At 31.3% G+C, this 23,732-nt stretch overlaps 1 protein-coding gene across 1 annotated transcript in view; it reads left to right on the top strand.

The window, feature by feature from the left end:
* The first annotated feature begins 20,088 nt into the window (after nucleotides 1–20,088).
* Nucleotides 20,089–23,732, top strand: part of LOC129224481 (uncharacterized) — a 95,524-nt gene continuing 91,880 nt past the window's right edge. Inside the window, exon 1 of the mRNA XM_054858932.1 lies at nucleotides 20,089–20,324. The gene's annotated coding sequence lies outside the window, so the exon portion shown is untranslated. The remainder of the gene's footprint in view (nucleotides 20,325–23,732) is intronic.

Genomic DNA, 23,732 nt, shown 5'->3' with positions numbered 1-23,732 from the left:
GGCTTTATCAGGTTCTGTATTTCTTTTTCTCAATATTTCTAAATTTGCTCTCATTTATCTGTTTTATTTGGAATCGGTTTATGTGTTTCATGCTTTGAATATAAACAGGTTTTAAAATAATTTATACTAAGTTTTGTTGCGAATAAAGCATAAATGGATTAAAATCTAAATTTAAGGTTTTCAGTTTCAGTAAAAACATGTACACCTACTACTTAAACTTATATGTAAATTAGGAAATATTTTAGAGACTTTGTAACGCAGCATTCTAAATCCCACGTTTTTGGATCCAAGAAATACGATAAATATTTTTTGTTTTGTTTTTCAGGACATCATATTTTATGAAGAGTAATTGAAATGTAATAAAATATAATCAGTTCGTAATATATTTGAGGTAAACTAGTTTCTAAGAAAACGTTGAATCATCTAAAAAACTATGGGTGCGTTATTTTAATGCTGTAAAAAGCGAGTGGAACCAGAGTTTTTAATAGTTCGTTTGTTCCCATACATTACCATACATTAATGCAGTACTGTGTACTTAATGAAATGTTTAATTAAAACAGCAGTGTAGCATACAGGTAGTTATCAAAATAATGGAAACACATGTGAATAAAAGTGACACTTTTGAATGCGTTTCGTAAGTTAAAAAGAATTGAACTAGCTATCTTTTTTTTTCGTAAATAGCAATGTACATATTCTGGTAGTGTATGGTGGCTCAATTAAAGTTCTGGAAGTCTTGAAGTTTTTTCAAGCGCGTAAAATGTCGGACATTACAAATTTTAAAAGAGGACAAATTGTTGGAGCGCGTCTAGTTGGATCAAGTGTAACTGAAACATCTCAACTTTTTAGCGTTTCTAGAGGTAGAGTATCTAAAGTCATGACAGAATACACACAGCGCGGTAAGACAAGCTCGGCAAAGAAAAATAGTGGAATGAAAGAGAAGCTTAGTGTAAGAAACCGACGGGTATTAAAGCGTATTGTAATGTCTACAAATCGAACAATAGCAGCAAAAGTGACCACAGAACTCAACTACCATCTAAATTCACCAGTGTGAGTGATTACAGTCAGAAGGCACTTTTATTAACAGAACATTTACGGCAGAGTAGCGGTTCCCAACACATTTGTCACAGAGTGTTTCCATTATTTTGATAACTACCTGTATATTCCACGTCTTTTTAATTTAAAAATGAAATAGTTTTTTAATGTTGTTAGTATTGTTTCTGAAATCAATTGGGGAAACCGAGCATTAGAAGATAATATAAACTGATTTCAGGCATACTTGTGCAGCTTTCTTTACCCGAGCGCTGTACTGAAGGTTTAAGCTTTCTCAGAAAATCTGTTTGTTTTTAAAATTATAACTAGTAGCCGATTAAACCCTCATACAGTACTCTCTAGGTTTTATTCTTATTGGGAATTAAAAAGACTTTGTTGGACACAAAGGAATAAACGTATACCCGTCAACATTAGCATGCAGATAGGCTGGTATTGAGCCTCGTTATCTTTTCACCATGAACGCAGTCCTTAACGAATCGAGTTGCATAAATAATTGTTATCAACATTTGTAAGTGGCAAGTATGAAATATTGAACTTTAGGTTTCACTAAAACTTATCTTTTACAAAATAATATTGCATTTCAGTATTAAAGCAATAAACTGAAGTATTTGTAGTTTTACATTTTTTTAAATTTAAATGGAAACATAGCAAAACATATAATTAACTAAAAAATTTAAATTATGAAGTTCTGTCAAACAAATTTCCTTAATTCCTAGATCGTCGGGAAGTATCTAAGAAGGAAAGAACTGGCGAGCGCACTTTTTTAAGTACCGAATTTACTTACTTTGTCCGTAAAATAATAGTATGTTCTCTTACTTATTTTGTGGGGGTAATTTTAGAGTCAAAGCACATGCTTAGAGTTTTTAAGCACATAATGCATTCAATGCATCAGTTGTCAGGTCATAACCATAAAGTAATAAAAAAAGTATTCATCTGATGACAGTTCTTAAAAAATACCCTTTTTCAGATATAAAAATAATATTTTTTTCTTATGTCATTTTTTTTCTCACAACACACGTCTATACACGTCTACGTGAGAAACTTTTATGAAGAACATTTTCTCTTAGAATACGAATTTTAACTTCACGGCAGGCACTAAGGACAGGCATTTACTTTCTGGGAGGTGAGGGTTTGATTATAATTATCCGTTATAGGGCTATCATATAAAGAGTGGTAATATGTGTTAAAATTAAAGGTTCTGTGGTGTTGATTCTCACTCACCTCTTCTTCGCTGCATCCCTGGGAGATTTTTCTTTCATTGACGCCCTTTCAAGTAACCAATACTTTTTCCATCTACATTCTTTCAGCTAATATATTACAAAAGAAGGAAAACAAAACAGATAAAATAGATTAAAATTTAGATTCAGTATGAAAAAAAAAAGAAAACCGAAAAGGTCGGAGATAGAGAGAGAGAGAGATATCCTCAGTTTTGAAGCAGGTAACTTTTTATTGCTGAAACTTAACCGTTATAACATTTATTCGTAATAAAAATCAAATCCTTCATTTTATTTTAGCTAACCCATTAGACGTTCCTTAACTTTCTGAACTAAAAACCATACAATAAAATAATTCGCTGTGTTTATCTTGAAATTTGAAAATTTAGTTAACTTTAAACTAGACCTCAACCACACCAATTAATTTTGTTTTATTACTGCTGATGTAACATAAAGTTTTATGTAAAATGCATTCCAGCAAACATTTTGCTTTTTGAATAGTTGAAACCATACTTACAAAAATCTTAACAGGAAGTCAGCAATTTTTTAAATAGATTTTATTTTCAAATCGCATTTGTTCTCCTCGTACGTAATTCCAGAATGATCCATTTTACTGTACATCGGTCTTTTTGACAAAAGAAAAGCATTAGCAATGAAGTGAAGATACAGGTACGACTTCCAAAAAAGAGGAAGTTTTATTAGCGTTTGGTGGTATTATGGTGGTTGGTTTATTATACTTTTAGTGAAGCAAATACTATGAAGTGGGAATAAATCAGCCTTATTTGCATGTGTATTTCTATAATCCGAATACAAAAATTCTGAAGCCATCAATTAAAAACAAATAATGCAAAGTTTTTAATATTTTTTCTTTTTAATTAAATGCTTTGCAACTCCTGATCTGACACAGGAATTAATCATGGACAATCTTTACTTGTGCAAAAACGTATATTTTAAGATTTTGGAATTTGAAAGATATACATGCTAAAAAACTAAAAACAAATAAATAAATAAATAAATATATATATATATATATATATATATATATATATATATATATATATATATATATTATATATATATATATATATATATATATATATATATATATATATATATATATATATATATATATATATATATATATATATATATATATATATATATATATATATATATATATATATATATATATATATATATATATATATATATATATATATATATATATATATATGTATAATATATTACAGCATGAAATAGAAATAACATCATAAGAAATGAACCTTTCATGATTTTACTGAACCGCTGGGCGCTTTTACTTCTTCAAAAACTTCTTTTTTTAAAAATGTCTTAGTGACGATTTTTTTTAAATTCAGCTGTGCATAATTTTCCCCATGTGCACCATTTTAAGTGATAGTTATTCTGTTTAAGTAAATTCCGCTTACATTCCAGTTTTTTAAATCAATCATCTAAAAAAATCCTAACGAAAACGCTTATCTGTTTAAACAATTCAAAGAACCGACTCAGAAGAAAAAACAGGCCTGAAACCATAACGTAAAAACACAGTACCATTAGTTCTAAATAAAGATTTAATGTTTAAGAATCAATATCTTTTATTTTTAATTGAAAAAAAAAGTCAATGGCATGCGGTTCAACTTTGAAGTTGAAAATGTTCATTACGGCCACTAATTAAAACAAAATGAGAAGCAATTAAAATTCTCATATTTTTACTGTTTAATTGTTCAGCATGAGAAAATAAAAATTCTGGAAAATTAAAAAAAAAAAAAAGAATCAGTGTTGTTTTTCTGTACTATGTAATTAGGGTTCCTGAATTTACAATGATTGAATTTCTTTTATTAATTGCAAACGAGATTCAGAGTTGAAGTATTTAACTTTGAACGCATTTGCTAAGAGTACTTTTATTATTTCAGAACGTTCTCAAATTAGCTTTTTTCTTCGGTCATAGAACACATTTCCTCAAACGCTATTAAAAGATACAGCACTTTTTTCTGCAAGATGTTTTTATTTTGTAATAAAATGGGGGAAGGGAGGGGATAAAAAATTACCCAAAACAGCTAAATCTGTGCTATATTATTTCTGATATTATGTTTTTAATCAAACACGGAGGTAAGTAAAGGCTTCTCTACATCTGATTGGACCAAAGACCACTATTAAGCTACAGAAACCCAAGAAACTGAAAATGGGAGCCACTGAAGGTTGAGTCAGCAAATCCTTTTTACCCAAATATGAGTTGCCCAGAGGGCACCGCGTAGAGGCGGATTAACGTGGCACTGCACTACACTGCCTACACTACAATTTGTTAGTAAGAGGCAACTACACCTATTCATCTCTTCTAAAGCCGGAAGTCGTTGGTTCGATTCCTACTGGATCCTTGGTGATTATTTCTATTCTTTCTGCACTAAATCTTTTTCATGTTGTCTTATGTAAATAAAGTACTCCAACTCTTCAAGGATATGGCTTACTATCAAGTTAACAGCAACAGCATCTAGACCCATTGCATTAATAAATGCTTATTCCTCAAAGCTTATGGACACCGAGAAGGAAATTAAAATGGTTTAAAAAGGCTGAAAGATTTAATAGCATTAACAACATCCACTTGTAGGTAATTGTAGGTATAGAAGGTAAGCGAACATATGCCAAGGATCTTATTCAGTGAACTTGCCGCCCGTGGCACTAGTAAGTCATGATTTTGTTAGAGTGAAGAAAATTAACAGCCGTATCCCAAACGAAGATTTTCACAATGCGTCGAATGTCCAACAGCTTAAACTTACTAGAAAAATGTTATTAGTGTGTTTAATTCAGCGAAACTCATAATTTTTACCGCTAATATAACATAAAGTTTTATGCAAAATACGTTCTAAAAAACACAATGCATTTTGAATAGTTGAAATCATACTTCAAAAAATTTTAAAATGAAGTTCAAAATTTTGTAAAAAGATTATATTTTCGAAATCGCATTTGTGCTCCTCGTACGTCATTCCAGAATGATCCATTTTGCTGTACATTTTTTTTTCGTCAAAAGAAATGCATAAGCAATGACGTGAAGATACAGGTACTACTGCCGACAAAGGAGGAAGTTTTGTTAGCGCTAGGTGGTTCATTTTATAGATTTATTTTTGTTAGTGAATCAAATACTACGAAGTATAAGAAGCCATCAATTAAAAACAGATAATACTAAGTTTTTCCTTTCAGTTAAAGGCTTTGTAACTCCTCATCTGACACGGAAATTAATCTTGAACTTTTCAGTTCAAAATTTCTGTTTTAGTGTTTACGCGAGCTATAAGAAGAGCGAAACATTTAGTTTTTATTGATTTTTGAAACAAGTTTTTCCTGCACAAAAAAATGTATTTCAGAGCTTAAAACTTGGTGTGTTTGGAAAGCCCCTAAAAATACTCCTCATATCATTTTCCCCGTACGCGCTCGAAAATTCGAGGGTCCTAAATTGACTAGAAAACGAGGTATCAGCAATTTAAAGTAAGTGAAAATTCATTTTTATTTGATATTTTACTCAAGATAGCTAGAAGAAGCAATTTCTGTCAAGTCTTGTCATTTCTCGCTTAAGTGTTAAGAAATAAAGTTCTTGCATTTGTTTTTAATATTGGGGTTCTATACATAACAACGTTGTGTGTTTTAGAAGGTGCAAATACTTGATTTGTTCGCTAATTTATTTTTTAATAATGTCTTGATTTAGGTGAGAGAGGCATATTTTGTTTTAAGAAATCAGCTTAAAATTTTAAATAGGTACGTTTTACGAAATTTTCTGTCTCAGATATTTTTTTTTTTTTTTGTTTCAAATGGGGCTGTATGAGAGACCCACCGTAAGAAGCGTCTGGGCCATAACCAGACCTAGTGCGCTCCCCAACAATTCATCAGTCTTTCATGTGTCACCATGAAGGCACTGATGCATGACACAAATGTTTTTTTTTGACGCCCAGTTTCCACCAAATGGAGGCACCTGGGCTCTCTTTTGATGCGAAATTGCACTAGGATTTAATTTTTCCTAGGGAATTTTAAGCCAAACGAATACCCTAGGGTTCTTTTACATGTCGCATAATCATACGACATGGGCGCTGATGATTTTCTGCATCTCAGACCTCGGGCCCACAGGCGTAGAAGGCCAGCGCCTAACCATCACGCCACCAGCCGATCCTGTCTCAGATATTTGAGAGATATTTGATTTGACGCTAGAACGAAAATGTTGGTCTCCGAAGAAGTAAGCTCGTTTCGCTGCGGATGGATTTTTTTGTTTGAACTGCGGTGTTGGTAAGTATAAAGAGTAAGCATCTTGTAGAAGATATTATGAGGGTTACAAGTGTTTCAAAATGAGACATCTAAAAAAACAGTAATCTCTTAAAGTTTAAGTATCATACATTTTTCTCTCCAGCAGGTTTACAGATAAGATTTTCAACTAGATTTGCTTGGTTTACTTCAACTTTTTAACGTAGGAGGTTATTAAGAACATTTATTTATAAATTTCACCTTCCCTGTTATTTTAGGCTTGGCTTTGCCCGAAGAAGAAAATTAAAATGTCATTTAGTCCGTACGTCTATTTACAAATAATGGATGATGAATTTCTAGCCAATATGCTATGTTAATTTGCTCGTCTATGTTATTGTAATTTACTTCTCCATGTTATGGAAGTTTACTGGTCCATGCTATAGCAATTCGCTCGGTGCAGAGGAATTAAATCCACCAATGGTGTTAAAAATAAAATCATAGAAAAAGAACAAAATCGAATTTTCAAAAAATTGATTCGAGGTGATCACCTTATGCTACGAAGAAATTTTGGGCCAAATTTCATCAAAATCGGTCGTGAGCTATAAGCGCTATGCGCATCACAGATATCCAGACATCCAGCCAGTAAGATTTTTAGCTTTATTATTAAAAAAGAAAATGTGCAGTTTAAATGTTTCTACTTACTCAATAAATAGTGTTTTATCGTACAAAAGGAAACAACTAAGTGCAAAATAGTTTGTAGAAACTCATTATAAGTTAAACTTTTATAATAAAGGTAATTATCAAAATAATGGAAACACTCTGTGACAAGTGTGTTGGGAGTCGCTACTCTGCCGTAAATGTTCTGTTAATAAAGGTGCCTTCTGACTGTAATCACTCATGCTAGTGAATACAGATGGTGGTTGAGTTCTCTGGTCACTTTTACTGCTATTGTTCGTTTTTTAGACATTACAATACGCTTTAATACCCGTCGGTTTCTTTCACTAAGCTTCTCTTTCATTCCACTATTTTTCTTTGCCGAACTTGTTTTATCGCGCTGTGTGTATGCTGTCATGACTTTAGATACTGTACCTCTAGAAACGCTAAAAAGTTGAGAAGTTTCAGTTGCACTTGCTCCGACTAGACGCGCTCCAACAATTTGTTCTTTTTTAAAGTTTGAGGGGTTCGACATTTTACGCGCTTGAAAAAACTCCAGAACTTCAATTGAGCCACCATATACTACCAGAATATGTACATTGCTATTTACGAAAGGAAAAAAAAAAAAGATAGCTAGTTTTATTCTTTATAACTTACGAAACGCATTCAAAAATGTTACCTTTATTCACGGGAGTTTCAATTATTTTGATAACTACCTGTATGTTTAGCAGTATTGTGGTTAAAAAATGCATTAAAAAAGTTTTCATAAAAAAGCATTTAAAGAAACTCTTTAAACACTTTGATACTAAAACTTCGCAATTTCATTGCATTAACCTTACATACACATTTGTATCTCGATAAAAAACACCTACGCAATTTTTTTACAGAAAAGTAACGACAGGTACGAATTACTCCTTTGAAAGTGAAAAAAGGCACGCCTTCGTCGTCTTTCTAATTTTAACTACATAATCCATTTTGATTCATGGAGTAATTCGTCTGCTTAATCATTATGTTCCTTTAGTCAAAATCATTTTTCTTTTTTCAAGAACAAAACGTTTGAAAACTAATTCGGAGATTACGACTTTTATGACGTTTTAAGTTATATCATTGTAGAACTTTCATCTACGTTAATGACGGAAATTCGTGGCAATATGTCTCTTATCATTTTTTAAAACGTTTTATAACTTTTTTCGTTACATTTTTGTTCTGGAAATGATACATGTATTCAGTCAGTGCTGGAATGAGTTTTCTATCGTGTGCTAAAGAACCAGCTGTTTTCACATGTGAACATTTCCTCTTGAGGATATAATTATCTGAAGAATATTCCAGTCCTAATATTTCTTCAAATCATTTTAAAAAGTCATTTTTTCAATGAAGTTTCGATAATTGAAAACGTATAATGTTTTTTTTTCCTAGAACAAAATGCTAAGGTGCCATCAGATAACGCAGCAGTATATATAAGCAGAAAGTCTTTGTATAAACTATAATTCTTCAATTTTCGCAACTGCTATTCTTAGATGCATACTTTTAATTTCAAAAATGGTGAAAATTAGGGATGCGCTGATAATGGTTATTTTTAATACTATCAATTTCTCCAAATTTTTTTTTCCTCCAAGTCTTTTTTTCTCTAACAATTTTTGCTTTCAGTTAACAGTTTATTTCTGAGAGAAGATTTATGTTTCTCCATTTTGCAAATTTTCCAAGAAAAATTTCTAAATTCATCCAATTTCTTTGATCTAGTTTTCATATTGTCGTTAATAATTTTACATTATGGTTATTAGATATAAGAATTTGAAAAAAATAGGGAAAGGGGGAGGAAATGTGAGTAGGTGAATTTAGGAGCACTTCTAAAATAAATAATACTTAAAAACTTTTAATTTATTTTTTAAGTATTAGTAGTCATTTAAACTTAGACTTATTAAAGAAAATCATAAAGGTTATCTTAAAGAATAATATTAAAGAAAAAAAGTGTTGACACTTAAAAAAATGTAGCAACATTGTACATGTATCTGTATATTTATTCAAAATAGATGAAATAAAATATTGATCTTGCTTCAACCATCAGTTTATAAGTAATAATAATAACAATAAAATAAAGAGTGTACACGTACTTTTAAAAGCAAATAATATTTAATGATAATGAAATTTTTGTTGAAAAATTAATTATTTTGAGAGCAAATGTTTGATGTAATCATATGTAAAGTTACAAAGAAAAACAACTGGAAAAAAAAAAGTCATGTCATCAATAGCTTTGGTGAGGGTAGCATAATATAAACCAAGGAAATGATCATGATTTTTTAAAAGAAATAAATCAAAAGCATTAAGAAACTTTTCGTTTTCTTTGGAGGGATGAGTGAGACGGTTGCTGTGGGATCCAATGCGCATTCGTTTATTTCTGTTACATTTATGTTCTTTAAAAGATAGATAAAAATAGTATTAATAAAATGCATAGCTGGAAAACTATGATTTATTGCCACTGCAATAATAATAAAAAAAAGCTATTTTTATTGTGGAAATCATTGAAAGAAAAATTTCAACAACTGAGTAAATTTGCGATGAAATTCTTAAACGCTCTTGGATCATCTGCAGAAAGTGAACATTGTTTTGTGCGTGAAGAAATATACAGGGTCTCCTGAAAAAGACTGACCTATAAGAGGAGAACGTAAATGATTAAAATGTAATTCTTGCAGAAAATTCATTTGGTGGGCCGTAAATTTTACTCTCTGAGTTCCAAATTTTAGTTGAAAGTTTTGCCAGTAGATGACGCTGCAGATAGTAAGCCCGTAAATTAAAAAAAATATATATAGAAAGTTACATCGTAATTTTTTGAAAATAATAAACAAAAGAACAAAACAATATTTTCAAACACTCGTCGGCTGTAATCCCATGTCGCAATCGGAGGAAAAATCGGTGAATTTCAGTTTTTCTTTTCCGACTTACCTCTTTACTATGAGCATGCGCCATCAATTGAACCATTTTGGAACTAAAATTTGGAACTCTGCGGGAAAAAATTTAGCGCCGACCACATGAATTTTCTACATGAATTTGTTTTCTATCATTAACCGTTCTCCTGTTATAAATTTTTGAAAACAGTCAGTCTTTTTTAGGACACCCTGTATAAAAACCAGCAATAAATAGTGCCGGGAAAGGCCACAATAGCACAGGGGTACAATTTCCGGGTATTTGGAACTGATCTCGTATGAATTTGGTGCCTTGATTTCATATGTGACACAAGTGTTTGTCCACGAGTTTGAGTTCACATTTCTAAGATATAGCATTGAAAAAAACATCACACGCATTAACATTACATTCATAAATCAAGTAAAAAGCAAAACATGGAATGTATTCCTGTTGTCTTCTTATATTAAAGAAAAGTAAGGTCAAAGAGATTCTGAAAGGAAGTCCGTGGTGGGTCTCCTTCCCGTAGCACCTAAAACCTTGCAATTTTGTGCAAAATTACTTCGAGTCACTGTGGTTTGCTTCTGGGTATAAATTGTTTTTTTTTTTAAATTTCGGATTAGTTTTTTTGTACTTCATTTTTTAAGCTCAAATTTCGCGTAAATTGCCTATTAAAGGGGTGAAAATTACTTGCATATATTAATATTACATATTATTGGAAAGTGTGGAGTTTGTTTAAATACTCTAACTTAGTTAAGGTGGAAGTAATTTGCATTTTTAGCTCGAATGTTTTTCGGCTTAGCTAAAATATAGGCACTACTTCCTTCATTAAATTTATAAGTAAAAGGTGAAAGAATTGTCCCTGAATTTTATTTTTGACACCACTGGAAGGAGTGTTTTTTTTAATTCTAGATTTAACTTGACCCAGGGTCGAAAAACTAAGCTTCTATCTTCAAAGGAAAAAAGTTACAAGCCGTTTTAATCATGTTTGAAAAATCTCATCTCCATTCAAATCATTGATGTTTCATTTGGCGTTGCCATAGTTACGTCTTTAAGATTAGCTTGTTTCTTCTATCTTATTCACAAATTTTAAGGGTTTCGATTTCAACGGAAAATCTTAGGCTCAAATCAATTCAAGCCCCGAGCTGAAAAGCAAAATAAAATTACTATAGACGTCGAATATGAAAGTGCCTTTTCAAACTTACAAAACTGCAGTTTCCCAATGTTTAGGAGTTATTTTGAAAGCCGGTAATGGTCTGCTTTCTGTTCCAAAAGGAACTAACTCATAATTTGTTTTTAAACTGTTTCTTTCTAATTGACGATTTAAACCTTTGCGAATCAAATAAGATTGCGAAACAATCTTATTTGATTCGCAAAGTTGTGATTGATTCGGGGAGCGTATTGATTGAGCGGCTTGATTTGATTAGCGTAAGTGATCAGGGGGCGGAGCCTCCTAGTATTATACAGAAGCCAGAACTCAATTACCAAATAGACTTTTGGGCATAGGTCTTCAATTTTTAAGGGTCCCCAAAAGACTAAAATTGTAGCAGTCTATTATTTAAGAAAAATGGAAGAAAATCTAGGTACTTTCATTTATTATTTTTCCCCCCTTTTTTTTACAAGTACGGGATGATCTGCCTTCTAGCAAAAATTTTAAATAAGTGGTTTAAACTTCAACACCTCTGAAACCATCACTCCTGGTTTTCAAACATTGACAATGAAATGAATATGTTGGGAACAATAACTGTTTCTGTAGACTATACTTGCTTTAGAAGTGCACAAAATGGAGTTAAAACTGTACATTTTGGGTAAAACAGCAGCATTTATCTGAAAAAGTACAGCTGCTAGGGAAAAAATAAAATGATATTTCGATGCAGAGCCCCAAACGTATCTAAAATCATTTTTCTAATTCAGGGCACCAAAGAAAATACATTATTGCCCAGACAATTCTTAAATGCTTATATTTTTGCATTATAACTTGAAAGTACTGGAATTTAATTTTTATAATAATGTTTGGAGAATGCCAGATGTGAGGATTTTTTAACATTTACATTATGTTTTATGCAGTTTTTTCATTATTTGTTTCGTTTTTAGTCCGTATATTTTTCGGGCTGCATGTTATATGCAGCAAATTATATTCATTCATTGTTAACAAATTTATTCATAAGTTTCTAGCTAAAGAAATACTTAAAGCAATTTCATTTAAAAAATACTTTATCCGCTGGTTAATTGGCAAAATTTGGCCGGCTATAAATAAAATGAAATAGTTGTGTTTTTCGCATTCCACTTTAAATGTTTTAGAATTAAATTGTTAATGAGAGTGTCAACTGTAAGAATTATGTTTTATTGTATCATTTAGTTAAACTGTTTTTGAATTACATGTTTATTTTACTCCATACTCTTTCATACTACATGATATACTGATGTTAATTACATTCACTTATTGTTAATAAATTTATCATTGGTTTTCGTTAAAAATATGCTTCAAAATGTATTTGAAAAATATTTTTTTTCGCCGATTAATCGTCAGAATTTGGCCGTTTATAAATAATCGGCGAAGTGGCTTACTGTGGCCGCATCTCTCAAAATAAGATGTAGTATTAAGATATCAAAAGTTTAAAGCAAAAATAAAAAAAAAAGAAGTGAAAAAGTACAAAATGTAACTGTTTTATATGGTACCCAAGTAGTACCTAAAGTTACATTTACAAAACCACAAGTAGGGTAAAAACAATGTAAATATAAAAAAAAAACATTTACGACAAAAATTCAAGGATATATAAAAGTTCAAAATTCTATGGGACTGTTTTGAAAATGAGATGAGAATATAGCGACCTATCAGAAGGATCCGGATTATAGTTAATTATCCGTTTCTTTTGTATTTCAAACGGAAAGGAAATGTTGAATTTTGGTACGAAAAAACCATCTCGCACGTTTGTGGATTCCCTAAATACTATTTCAGGGATCCGTGAGTTATGTAAAAAAGTTAGATTTAGTACACTTTTTTTACAAAACTTTTTTTTTGTATCAAACTAACCATATCTTCACATGCGATCTTATTTAGGACTTTTTATAATTCAAGGCATTTATCTAAGATTAATACCAGTTGAAATAGATGTCTTGAAGGTAAAACGGACGCTGTTAAAGATTTGTGTAAGGGTACCAGGGTTAATAGACGTAACGTTACACGAATTCTGGAGTAAGTACATTATTTTTTAAAACTCAAATTTTTGGAGTAACCTTACACTGTGGTTTGTGTAAAGTCCTAACCTACAGTCAAGGTTATTTAAAAAAACTGAGGCACAATTCAAAGCGCATGCAGATCAGCATCAACGCAGAGCTCGTAAACTTTTATTAGTTTATCCTAGAGCCGCTATATAGATGGCCGACGCGTCATCTTTAGTTTAGACATTTTGAATCGGATTTTTCATTGTTGAACTGCTAGGGTTACCAGAGCAAAGTTTCCAGTTTCGCCAAATTTGCTGAAAATAATACTTTATTTAATAAACAATTCATGTGCCGCTAATAATCGCTCGCAGTGAACAAATGCCAAAGGCGATTACTCGCCAGATTAGACAACCGCTCAAACACCCGCTCCGATCCAAAAAGGCTGATCTTAAGCTGATGCGCCGACCTTAGTTTATCCCAACCGAAAGAGAAGTCTGTGATTTGAACTGATCAATCAGTATATATCCTTAATTTGAAGTCCCTGTGAAGATCCTAAAAATCAGTAACGGCTCGCAAATGCGCTAGGGTCAGAAAATCTATAAAATGTGTTCATATAAAAAGATACCCAACGTACACGTAACCGTTAACAAATTGGTACTATGGTAGAGCGCAGTGAGACTTCTAGAGTAGTGATTGGAGTAAACAGGATAGATCGAAGCATTCGTGGACGTTCGCATACGCAGGACAAATCAGAGGTTCTTTGAAAGAGCGTCGTCCATTTTCGACGCACGAGATAAGATCCGCTACTTTTTGAATTCCTTGAGCACAGAAGAATCATTTACTCCGATGCGTAGTGTGATACACTCCAATGCCTACGCAGATTCATCAAGAAAAAAAAGACTAGGCAGCTAACGAAGAGTTGTTCCGCTCCGTGATGACGTGCGTCGACGCGTCACTAGGCTCACGAAGGCGGCACTCGTGAAGTTGAAGAGGGAGGGGGGAGTAACATGGCCATTTTACTTAACATCCGGACATGTCACCCTGCGATTTCCATATGTTTGATCCTTTGAAAAGCTTTTAAAATTGGAGCGCTTCAACTTGGAAGACGAACTCGAGGACACTGTGAAGGACTTTGTCTCGTTATGGTCACATATATTCTGGGAACAAAGGAATCCTTCGATTAATTATTCAGTGAGATCGTGGTGCTTAGACCTATGGTGCATACATTGAAACATTCAATAAAGTCATCATTTAGACCCACAATATCGTTTGAAACCTTTTCGTTTGAGCACCCCTTATATAAGCATTAGAATAATGGAAGGACGAAGACGTGTGTGTGTGTGCGTGTCAATTCGTTCTTAACTACAGAAGATTGCAAATGGCAAAGGATAAAATGCGCATTCAACTTCCACCTGTAGAAATAATTTAAAAAGTAAAATAAATTTCTTTTTGCAAAGATATTTTAAGTAATTTTTGTTTCTGTCGTGATTTTGATCCCTGGAAATGCAAGGAACAAAAAATATTCCTCGACACATCCCCTAACTACCGAAGCTATCCAATTAAGGTCGACGCATATCTTTCACGCAAACAAAACAATTTCTTTTGAAATATCGGAAACCAATATTCTGAATAATGCTGTGAAGGTAAAAAAAAATATATGTTTTTCAACCTGCTGGAATTTAGAATAAAACTTTCTACTGTACGAAAGCACGTTTTTCGAAAAATGAAGTCATTACATGAAAACATTATTCTTGAAGTGCTTTATACGCTTCATTTATTTTTGTTTTTATTTAGATTATTTTGTTATTATAACAGAACTAATATTGAAAATAAAATTATAAAATACTAACTTTTTATTAATTTAGATATTAACTTAGTTTTAATCACAGAATTGGATTCGTTGTTACTGTAATTAGTTTAGAGTAGAACTATTCATAATAATTTTAGAACGTAAACTTTTTGGATTAGAAAATTAACTAGTGATACATGCGACTTTAACTAAAATCAGATACTTTTAATATTCTTTTATTTATTTATTTTTTTGATATATTAGTATGCCCTCCCCCTTACTTAAAAACATGTTCATTTCCAAATACCCCCCCCCTCCCCCAAATAATCATACTGTCAATCCCAGTTGATGACATAGAATATTATAACCAAGCTTTGCCTTTATTTTACCAGTTGAACCGCACCATGTCTGTGGATTCTTGATGGTGAGATAAATTTACTTTATCTATCAGTTTGTTGACTCCTTCAGGTTCAATGAGATGATATCTGCCTCCAGCCTGGTTATTCATTTTTCCGGACTGATGACTCCACAACAAGGACGAAACTTCATTCTCTGGATAGTATAACCGGCTATTGCATGTATTGTAGTACATATTATGGTATGGGAAATCGGGGATACAAAATGCGTAGCAATTTCTCATTCGTAACACACAACATTTTACCATAACCGACTCGTTGATGTTTGAGTTGTTTTGAATTATCAATGATTTCCGGTTTTAACTCAGTTTGCTTTATTTCTGCTAACAAGTACATCTACCTATGAATTACCAGCAGGTAAAAGTTTAAACCAGTCTTAATGCTCAGTGACTCTTGGCAAGGTACAGCGAACTAGAAACCTGATTGGTTACGACTTTTGTGTTCTTGCGTTTGCTGTTTTTTCTGAACGAGTATAAACTATATATTTTTTGTTTTTGGATTTCAAGTACAAGATACTATTAATTTACTATCATAATTATTGTTATTTGTTACACTTAACTTATGGACTTTGGTTTTCATCGAAAAAATTCGGCGCATCATATAGCTTGTTCTTTATAATTGCTTTTGTTGTTGTTGTTATTTCTAGCTCGGCTGGCAATTTCAGGGTGTACTGCTTCACAAATTCAACTGCACCGTAATTTGATGTAATGTCATACTTATGTCACATGGGTCATACTTATGTCATAATGTCACAGGGCGTGATCATATGGTCACACTTGCAACGTGTACAAGTCATTATTTTTTAAAATAAAATAAAGTTATTGGAAAGTTGATACTTCCTATTATGGTGCATAAAGGCCCCTTATATTTAAATATATTTAAAAAAATGCCAAAATTAAAACTTCTGGAAATAAAGGAAAAATACAAGCGTAAAATTATCTTTTATGCTTATGAAATGAGCACACAGCAGCACAGCGGAAAAAAAATAAATCAAAAGTTATATAGCTTGAATGAGTAATCAATAACTTGTACCCTAATGCCATCAATTTCAACTCGACTGCCTTTGAGTTTTTTCCCCATTGACCTTAAAGCTCCGGTCCTAAGTAGGATTTCAAAAACTAGGCTTTCTAAATCATGCTGTATAGCTGCTTCTATCAGGGTTACTAGTAGGGGAATGTCGGGCAAAGTGAAACAGCGGGGCAAAGTGAAATAGTGGAACAAAGTAAAATGGTGAAATATTTACTTCGTTTATTGCTCCACCTACCTTGTTATATTTAAACTATGAAGTAACACATGTCTGTTTCAGTCAAGAAAAAAAAACCGTTGAAAAACAAAGCATATGATAATACAAGCAATTTTCAAAAATTGATATTCGAATTGTAGCATTTTGTTACGAGTAAAAACTATTTTGATGGTGTCAAATAATAAAGTTCTTGTGATCAACATTTTAAATAATAATTCGGACCTTCTAATATTCGATGCAGTTTATTATTTAGTTAATATTTAGCTTAATTGTATTCTAAATTTTTTTTAAGAATTAGTCAAGTGTTTGTGAAGCAAAGTGGATGGGACAACGTTAAACAGTTCATTTTGTTTACTCATTCCAACATTTACTAAATCACTTTTTTATTCCTTTATTATTTTTTTTTGGACTCCTTCATTTAGTAATTCAATTATTAGTTCATTTATTCACTTATTTAGTTATTCAGTCACTACATTATTAACTCCTCTACTATTACTCAAGTATTAATTAATTTGTTGATTTATTAGTGTATTGTTTTATTATCTTTTCATTTATTCAATTGTGCTTTTATCCATTTGTTCAAAAATTTATTTTACAATAGAATAGAAAATGCTTCTTTCGAAAAATATTTAATTGTTCACTTTGCCCCATAGAAAGAAAAAAGGGGAAAATTTCCCCTTTTTTTTGCAGACACAAATTTATTGCCAAAAATAAAACATAATGTTTCAATGTAAGTTTTGGTTTGAAATACATTGTTCTTTCTTTTTTATTGTAACTTTTGAAAGAAATTTCCAATTCGTTCTCTTTGAAAAAATTAAGTCATTTTAGCTATTTCATTTTGCCCCACATTCCTCTACTATTCTTACCCCAAAGCAGAGGGGAGGTTCACCTACCGTTTGTACCAGTCATCTTCAAATTTTACATTTTGGCACTTACATTATTTTGCTTCTCACCGCCTCCAATGTGTCGTTAAAACTGTGTGCATGACGTTTCTTACCCTTGATGTTTCACTTATAAATCGTTTACAAAGTAGCAATTTTATAAAAGTTCCAATCAATCGCAAGGCATAGATTAAGAAAAAGCCAGCATTAATTTTTATTAACATTGGTTTTGTAGTAAAAGTTGCAACATTTAACTATCAAAAATTAATGATTTTTTTATAATTATTATTGATTTGTTTTTGATTATGTCTGTCGGGTACTCCATTTATCTCCAAATACAATACAGCCTTGTTTATCTGGACCAACTTGGTCTAAAGGCAATCCGGATAACCGAACATACAATTAGTCCGTGTTGTAAGGGTAATAAATGAAGCACATTTTGAAATAAAGACTTTCTGTTCATTATAAAAAAAAAAGAAAGAAAAATGCTTCGTGGGAAAAAAATCATGCAATTGCTTTCAAGACTAAAACGTTAAAAAAAAAAAAAAAAAAAAAAAAAAAAAAAAAAAAACACGTGCAGCGTTTTAAAGAAGCCTTTCCAGGTAAACGTTTTATCATGAAAAGAAGAAGCGGATGTTTAGTTTACTTATAGTTACGTCATTATTATGATTGAAAATTATCCGTGTCATAACATTTTTTTAAAGGCTTCAAATTTGATCTGGATTGCCCCCCGGATCCGAATAAACAAGCCTGATAATCGAGGTTCTTCCGAATATTCCATCTTCAAGTCTGTCCAATGCGCATATGACATTGAATGATTAAGCTTATGTTTCTCTTTGTTTTATATTTTTAAAAACTTTTATCCCTTTTTATCCCCAATATGTGGAAAGCTAGTGGTATTTTAGAAAGTTTTAACCTATTAAAAATCATAAAAATGATTCACACACAGGCAGTAGGAGACATCAAGAGACTAAATACAATAAAGACATTACATGAACAAAAAATCAATTTTCCAATATTTAAATGAATTACCACGGGCACTTGTAGCTCAGTTATCTTTTCAGAATAATAAATTAAAATTTTATCACATGACATTTCTCCCGGCTTGTTGTGTTTTGGAATTCAGTTTTTAGAAAACTAGAAACATTTTGAAAACTCACAAATGATTAAAAATATAAAACAATATTTGAAAGCAGCCACTATCAAACAGAAATGGAAGAAATTAAAAATAAAAAAGGAGTAAAAATAGAATATTCCTTCTAAAAATTTGAATAAACAAAAATTGACTTATGCTCTACTCATTTTAAATTACTTGTCTTATACATAGAAGCTCTTGATATATTTCGATATTATTACTATTTTTATATCTAACATTAAAATAATTTTATTTTCAAAAATTTAAATGCATTATCACTAAGTATCCTCACAAGGCTGTCAGCTTAAATTATAATTACTTGCCATTTGCTTCCATTGTGTTTTCAGTGCTTCAAAAAATTAATGGTCCTTTAAAAACTCATTCATTTTGTTATAAAAGATTCTAAAAACATATTGCGAAGAACAGACAGCGGAAGCAAAAAAGAAATAAATAAGTAAATAAAAAAATATTTCCACTAAAAATTTCAATAAATTAAGATTGACTTGTGCTCTTTTCATTTCATTTTGCTAGTCTTATACATGTAGTAGATCTTTATTTATCTCGGCATTATTACTATTTATACATCTAAAAACAAAATATATAAGCTGTCAAAAATTGGGAAAAAAAAAGGAAAAAAAAATCATCAACCTATTTTCAAAAGGTTTCCAGCTTAAGGTATAATAGCACCACCTAGCTTTCAATTGATTCTCCTTGTTTTCAGGGCTTTTCAAATTTGTTATATTTTTAAAAACTTATTGATTTTGTCATAAAAAGCTTTAAAAATATTGAGAAGAACAGACAGCGGGAGTACAAAAGAAATACTTAAGTTAATAGAAATATAATTATTCTTCTAAAAATGTGAATAAATTATTGACAAGTACTCTTCTCATTTCAATTTACTTGTCTAAAACTGTAGAGCCTTTGATTTATTTAAGCATTATTACTATATTTATATTCAATATGATTTACTTGTACTCTATTCATTTCATTTTACTTGTGTTATACTTTAGAGCTCTTGATTTATCTAAGCAATATTTTACTATTTTTATGTCTAAAAATAAATATATAAATTGTCACAAATTGAAATAAATTATCAATATCTATTCTCAGAAGGTTCTCAGCTTAATTTGGAATCACATTACATTTCTTTCAATTAGTTCATTTTGTTTTCAAAGCTTCACAAATTTGTGATATTTTTAATAACTCAATCATTTAGTCACAACAGATTAAAAATATATATAAAAAGAAGCAATCACCAGATATCTTGAGTCTTAATATCAAAATTGAACAATTTCTACAGACGGTTGAATCTGAGGGCGCTGGTGTTCTTCTACGTTTTCCGTGATCGATGAAACTTTGAGCAAACGAGCCCCAACTATTGAAACATGCCTTAATGCTGTGGGAGTGAGGAAAGAGTGGTGAGCAAAACCTGGTACTTCTCCTGATCAAGTGTAGAATTGCGATTCTGGAGAGGGATTTTTGTGCGTCCCGTCACGTCGAGAGCTAGTGGGATTTTTATCTCTTCTGCTGTGCACGTGTTATTAAGGAAATAGGGATTAGACGAAGATAAGGCGATATTGGAGGTGTGTGGTGCATTTTGTGGGTTAAGAGAGTCGTTGAGATCTGAAGGAAATTAACAGGTAAGTTTGAAATAGCTTCTGGTTTGTCGTTATGAAGATTTTAATTTATAATTTGATGGAAAGAAAATAAATTTGAGTTGATTGATAAGTCTTAAAAGCTGTACTGTGAAAAATTAAACAAAATAATTCAGAAATGCTTCAGATAAATTTAAAATAATGTTTAATGTATCATTCTAAAACTTGGAATTTTTGAAATGTTTAGTCTTAGATATTTCCGTAGTACTTTACTATATGTATTTTTTTTTTCTGTTGACTTGAAAAATGTTTATATTTGGTTTTATACGTGTAAGAAAAACATTGTTTCGAGAACAAAAGCCTTTCCTTTTATCATTCCATTATTGTTGCTATTATTATTATTACTATTGCTGTGTTTTTGAAAGCGTAATTACTTGGAACTAAATAAATTGCAATTTTTTAAAAAAGTTACATTTACAGGGCAAATGCTAAAGAAATGTATCTACCACGATAAATAGTATATTCATTTTTGAAGCCTTGTAAATAGTATAAATAAGGGTACAAATAGGAAAATTATGCTATTTTGACTGAAATATTAGGATTATTTATTACATATTTCTCAATTTCTTCTCTATTACTGTTTTGCTTAACTTATTAAATGATTTTGTTCAGGTATTTTATTTATTAAATAAGTTGTATGGTTCATAACGTTGTTTGTACAGCCCCAACAACAGGTTTAAGGAAATGCATGATGTTGCCCAAGACAATAACTAAACAATGCATTCAATCGATCAGGGGTTTTCGTCCTCATTTGGGGGGGGGGGGTGGAACTCCCCCATGTGAATTTCTGAGCATCAGAAAACTTCTGTGCCAAATTTGGTAAAGATCCGACGTAAACAGGATTTCTTTGATCAACATACTTACACACATATACAGACATTTTTAGGCTACCGGCATTTTTACATCTGTTGTGGAGTCAAGATGCAGTTTATAAAAGAATGTTATTAAAAGCTTTTCAAGGAACGTTGCTGCATATCTTTCGTTGAGCATTGATAAAGTGGTTCCTTGGATCCGTAAAACACTTGTTTTGAAACTTCTTGATGGTTTATGATACTTTATTTACTGTTAATGCATTAAATCAACGCGTTTACTTCTTATTGGTTCGCGTTTCTTTTTTTTCAAATAATTTATCACAACCTTCCACTATAAAAATCGAAAACATAGTCCTAAAACACCAATGTTACTAAAATTTATTTTTAAAGTTTTTTTTCTGAAAGAGCATGCTTAAAACATAGGATTTGACCATTTTTAAAATGTTTTGACAAAGTTTAATGTTTAAAAATATATTTTAATCGATGCGCAGATTTAATTTGCTTTTTTACGCTTCTGCGCATGACATCAAAAGTGATGAAATGCCTGTCACTGATGCCATTAGCGCATAGCGCAGTATTTAATTCGTTTCTTCACTCACATATACTGGCAACAATGCAGTTGATAGCAAGCGTACAGCGCAATATTTAATTCGCTTCTGAATTATCATAACCTGGAAACGCGGAAGACAGCAAGCGTAAAAATTCAACGCACCAGTGGAGTGCACGCCTAAGTTCATCACTTGTGAAGTTAAAAGACCATGCCTTATTTGACAAATCGGACAATTAAAAAAATAATTAAAAATTAAACGTTGCAAAAATAAAAGATTTTCCTCACTCTATGTTATTAGTATTATATTTTGCTCATTTCAACAAGTTCAGTGACTAAAAGTAGTACTTTTGACTGATAGAAGCAACCCCATTCTACTAAACAATTGCAGAGTTTTCAGGATTTGATTTCTTTGTCTGTTTTAAAAATATTACTTACATAACGGAAATTAAAAAGAAAAAGATATATTTAAAAAGCAAGTTACACTGCATAACAGAAGTCTTTTTAATGTCATGAAAAAAAGGAAGAAAAAAGAGTTGAAAATATTTTAGCGTTGGTACACGTGTTTATCTAAACGCAAATTTTTTATTTTCAAATCGAAATTTTTATTCAGTATATTTGGCTTGTTTTGAAACGATCAAAAATTAAAACAATTTGTGCTAGGTGGAGTATTACGATTGCCATCTTCGTCTTTTCGACAAAACTTTGATAGCCTTTGTTTAGTATTGTAAAAACTTGTTCTGAGAAAATGTGTATACAGTGCCGGTAAAACAAAAATATTTACATTTGGTTGGTCATTAAAAACTGTAAATACCTTTTTCTTGTCATGATTTTACTCGGCATGCTCCCTTGTGAATTGACCGAAAACCAAATATTCAACCACAATTGGGCCGATTATTCGGCATTTGGCCAGATCGCTACTGAGCTTTTAATTCAATTCTAGTTCTGTACATTTTCCCCCTAGTCCAGTTGAAACACAAAGTTAAAAATCGGCTATAATTTTATGAGTTTGTTTTGAAAGCATTTCAAAGTTGGACGTTATAAAATGCTAAACGGAACAGCTTTAAAAAGCCATTTAATTATTTTTTTCAATGCGGCTAAATATAACTCCTGTTACAGAGACGAGGTAACGCTGCTACGCAAGTCGCTAACTCTTGAGAAAGTCTGCAGACTATTTCTTAGCTGGAAAAAAACCTCAACCGTAAAAAATAAATAATTTTAGGGAACGACGATGTCGTATTTTCTAAGATAGCAAGTAGAACGTGTGAAACCTTTTCATGCAGGGTAGACCGGAGCACATTTACGAGATTTTTTTCCAATGAATTTTCTAAATTTTTTTGTTGGAACCTAGGAAATTTTAGACACTGGTTTTATGAAACAGTTAATGAAGTCAAAATTATATATATTCATATATAGTTTGCTGCTCAGCTTGTGTTTTTAACCATAAAAAAAGTTTTTTAAGTCCAAGACGGTTCGTAAACTTGCCCCGAACACGGGACAACTCTGCCAAAGCAAATATTGGCAGAGTTTCGGATTTTAAGGGAAAATGATAGATTCCGACATCGAGTCCTTGAATTAAAAATCTTCGACTCCCAAATCTGACTCTTTTTCCTCAAGATGAGATTGACCCCGACTCTGGCTCCGCAGCCATGGTTTTTACTTTGAAATAGTTATTGTTGATATGATTTGGTAATTTATGTAATCAGTGTTGTCGAGAAATTCGGAGTTCTTTATGTTTTTACATTAGGATATGGGCAGCCGAATCCTTCTTTTTTTTTTGATAATGAAAATTATTTCTTTAAGTTGACATTTTTTTTTTGAAAGTATTTATTGTTTTTGTTAATAATATTTTTAGAAACGGGAAAAACAAACGATTTTTTTGACAGTGTATTTAACTTAATGACCTTATTATTTTAAATATTATTATTATTATTATTATTATTATTATTTATTTATTTTTTTTTTTTTTTTTTTTGAAAACGATGAAAGATATTTTTTGGTGGAAAAAATGTAAAAAATGTCTGCTTTGTAAAA

Source organism: Uloborus diversus, chromosome 6 (assembly GCF_026930045.1).
Source record: "Uloborus diversus isolate 005 chromosome 6, Udiv.v.3.1, whole genome shotgun sequence".
Lineage (NCBI taxonomy): Eukaryota > Metazoa > Arthropoda > Arachnida > Araneae > Uloboridae > Uloborus > Uloborus diversus.
The sequence above is the reverse complement of the archived record's forward strand: the minus strand, read 5'-3'. Positions and strand labels throughout refer to the sequence as shown.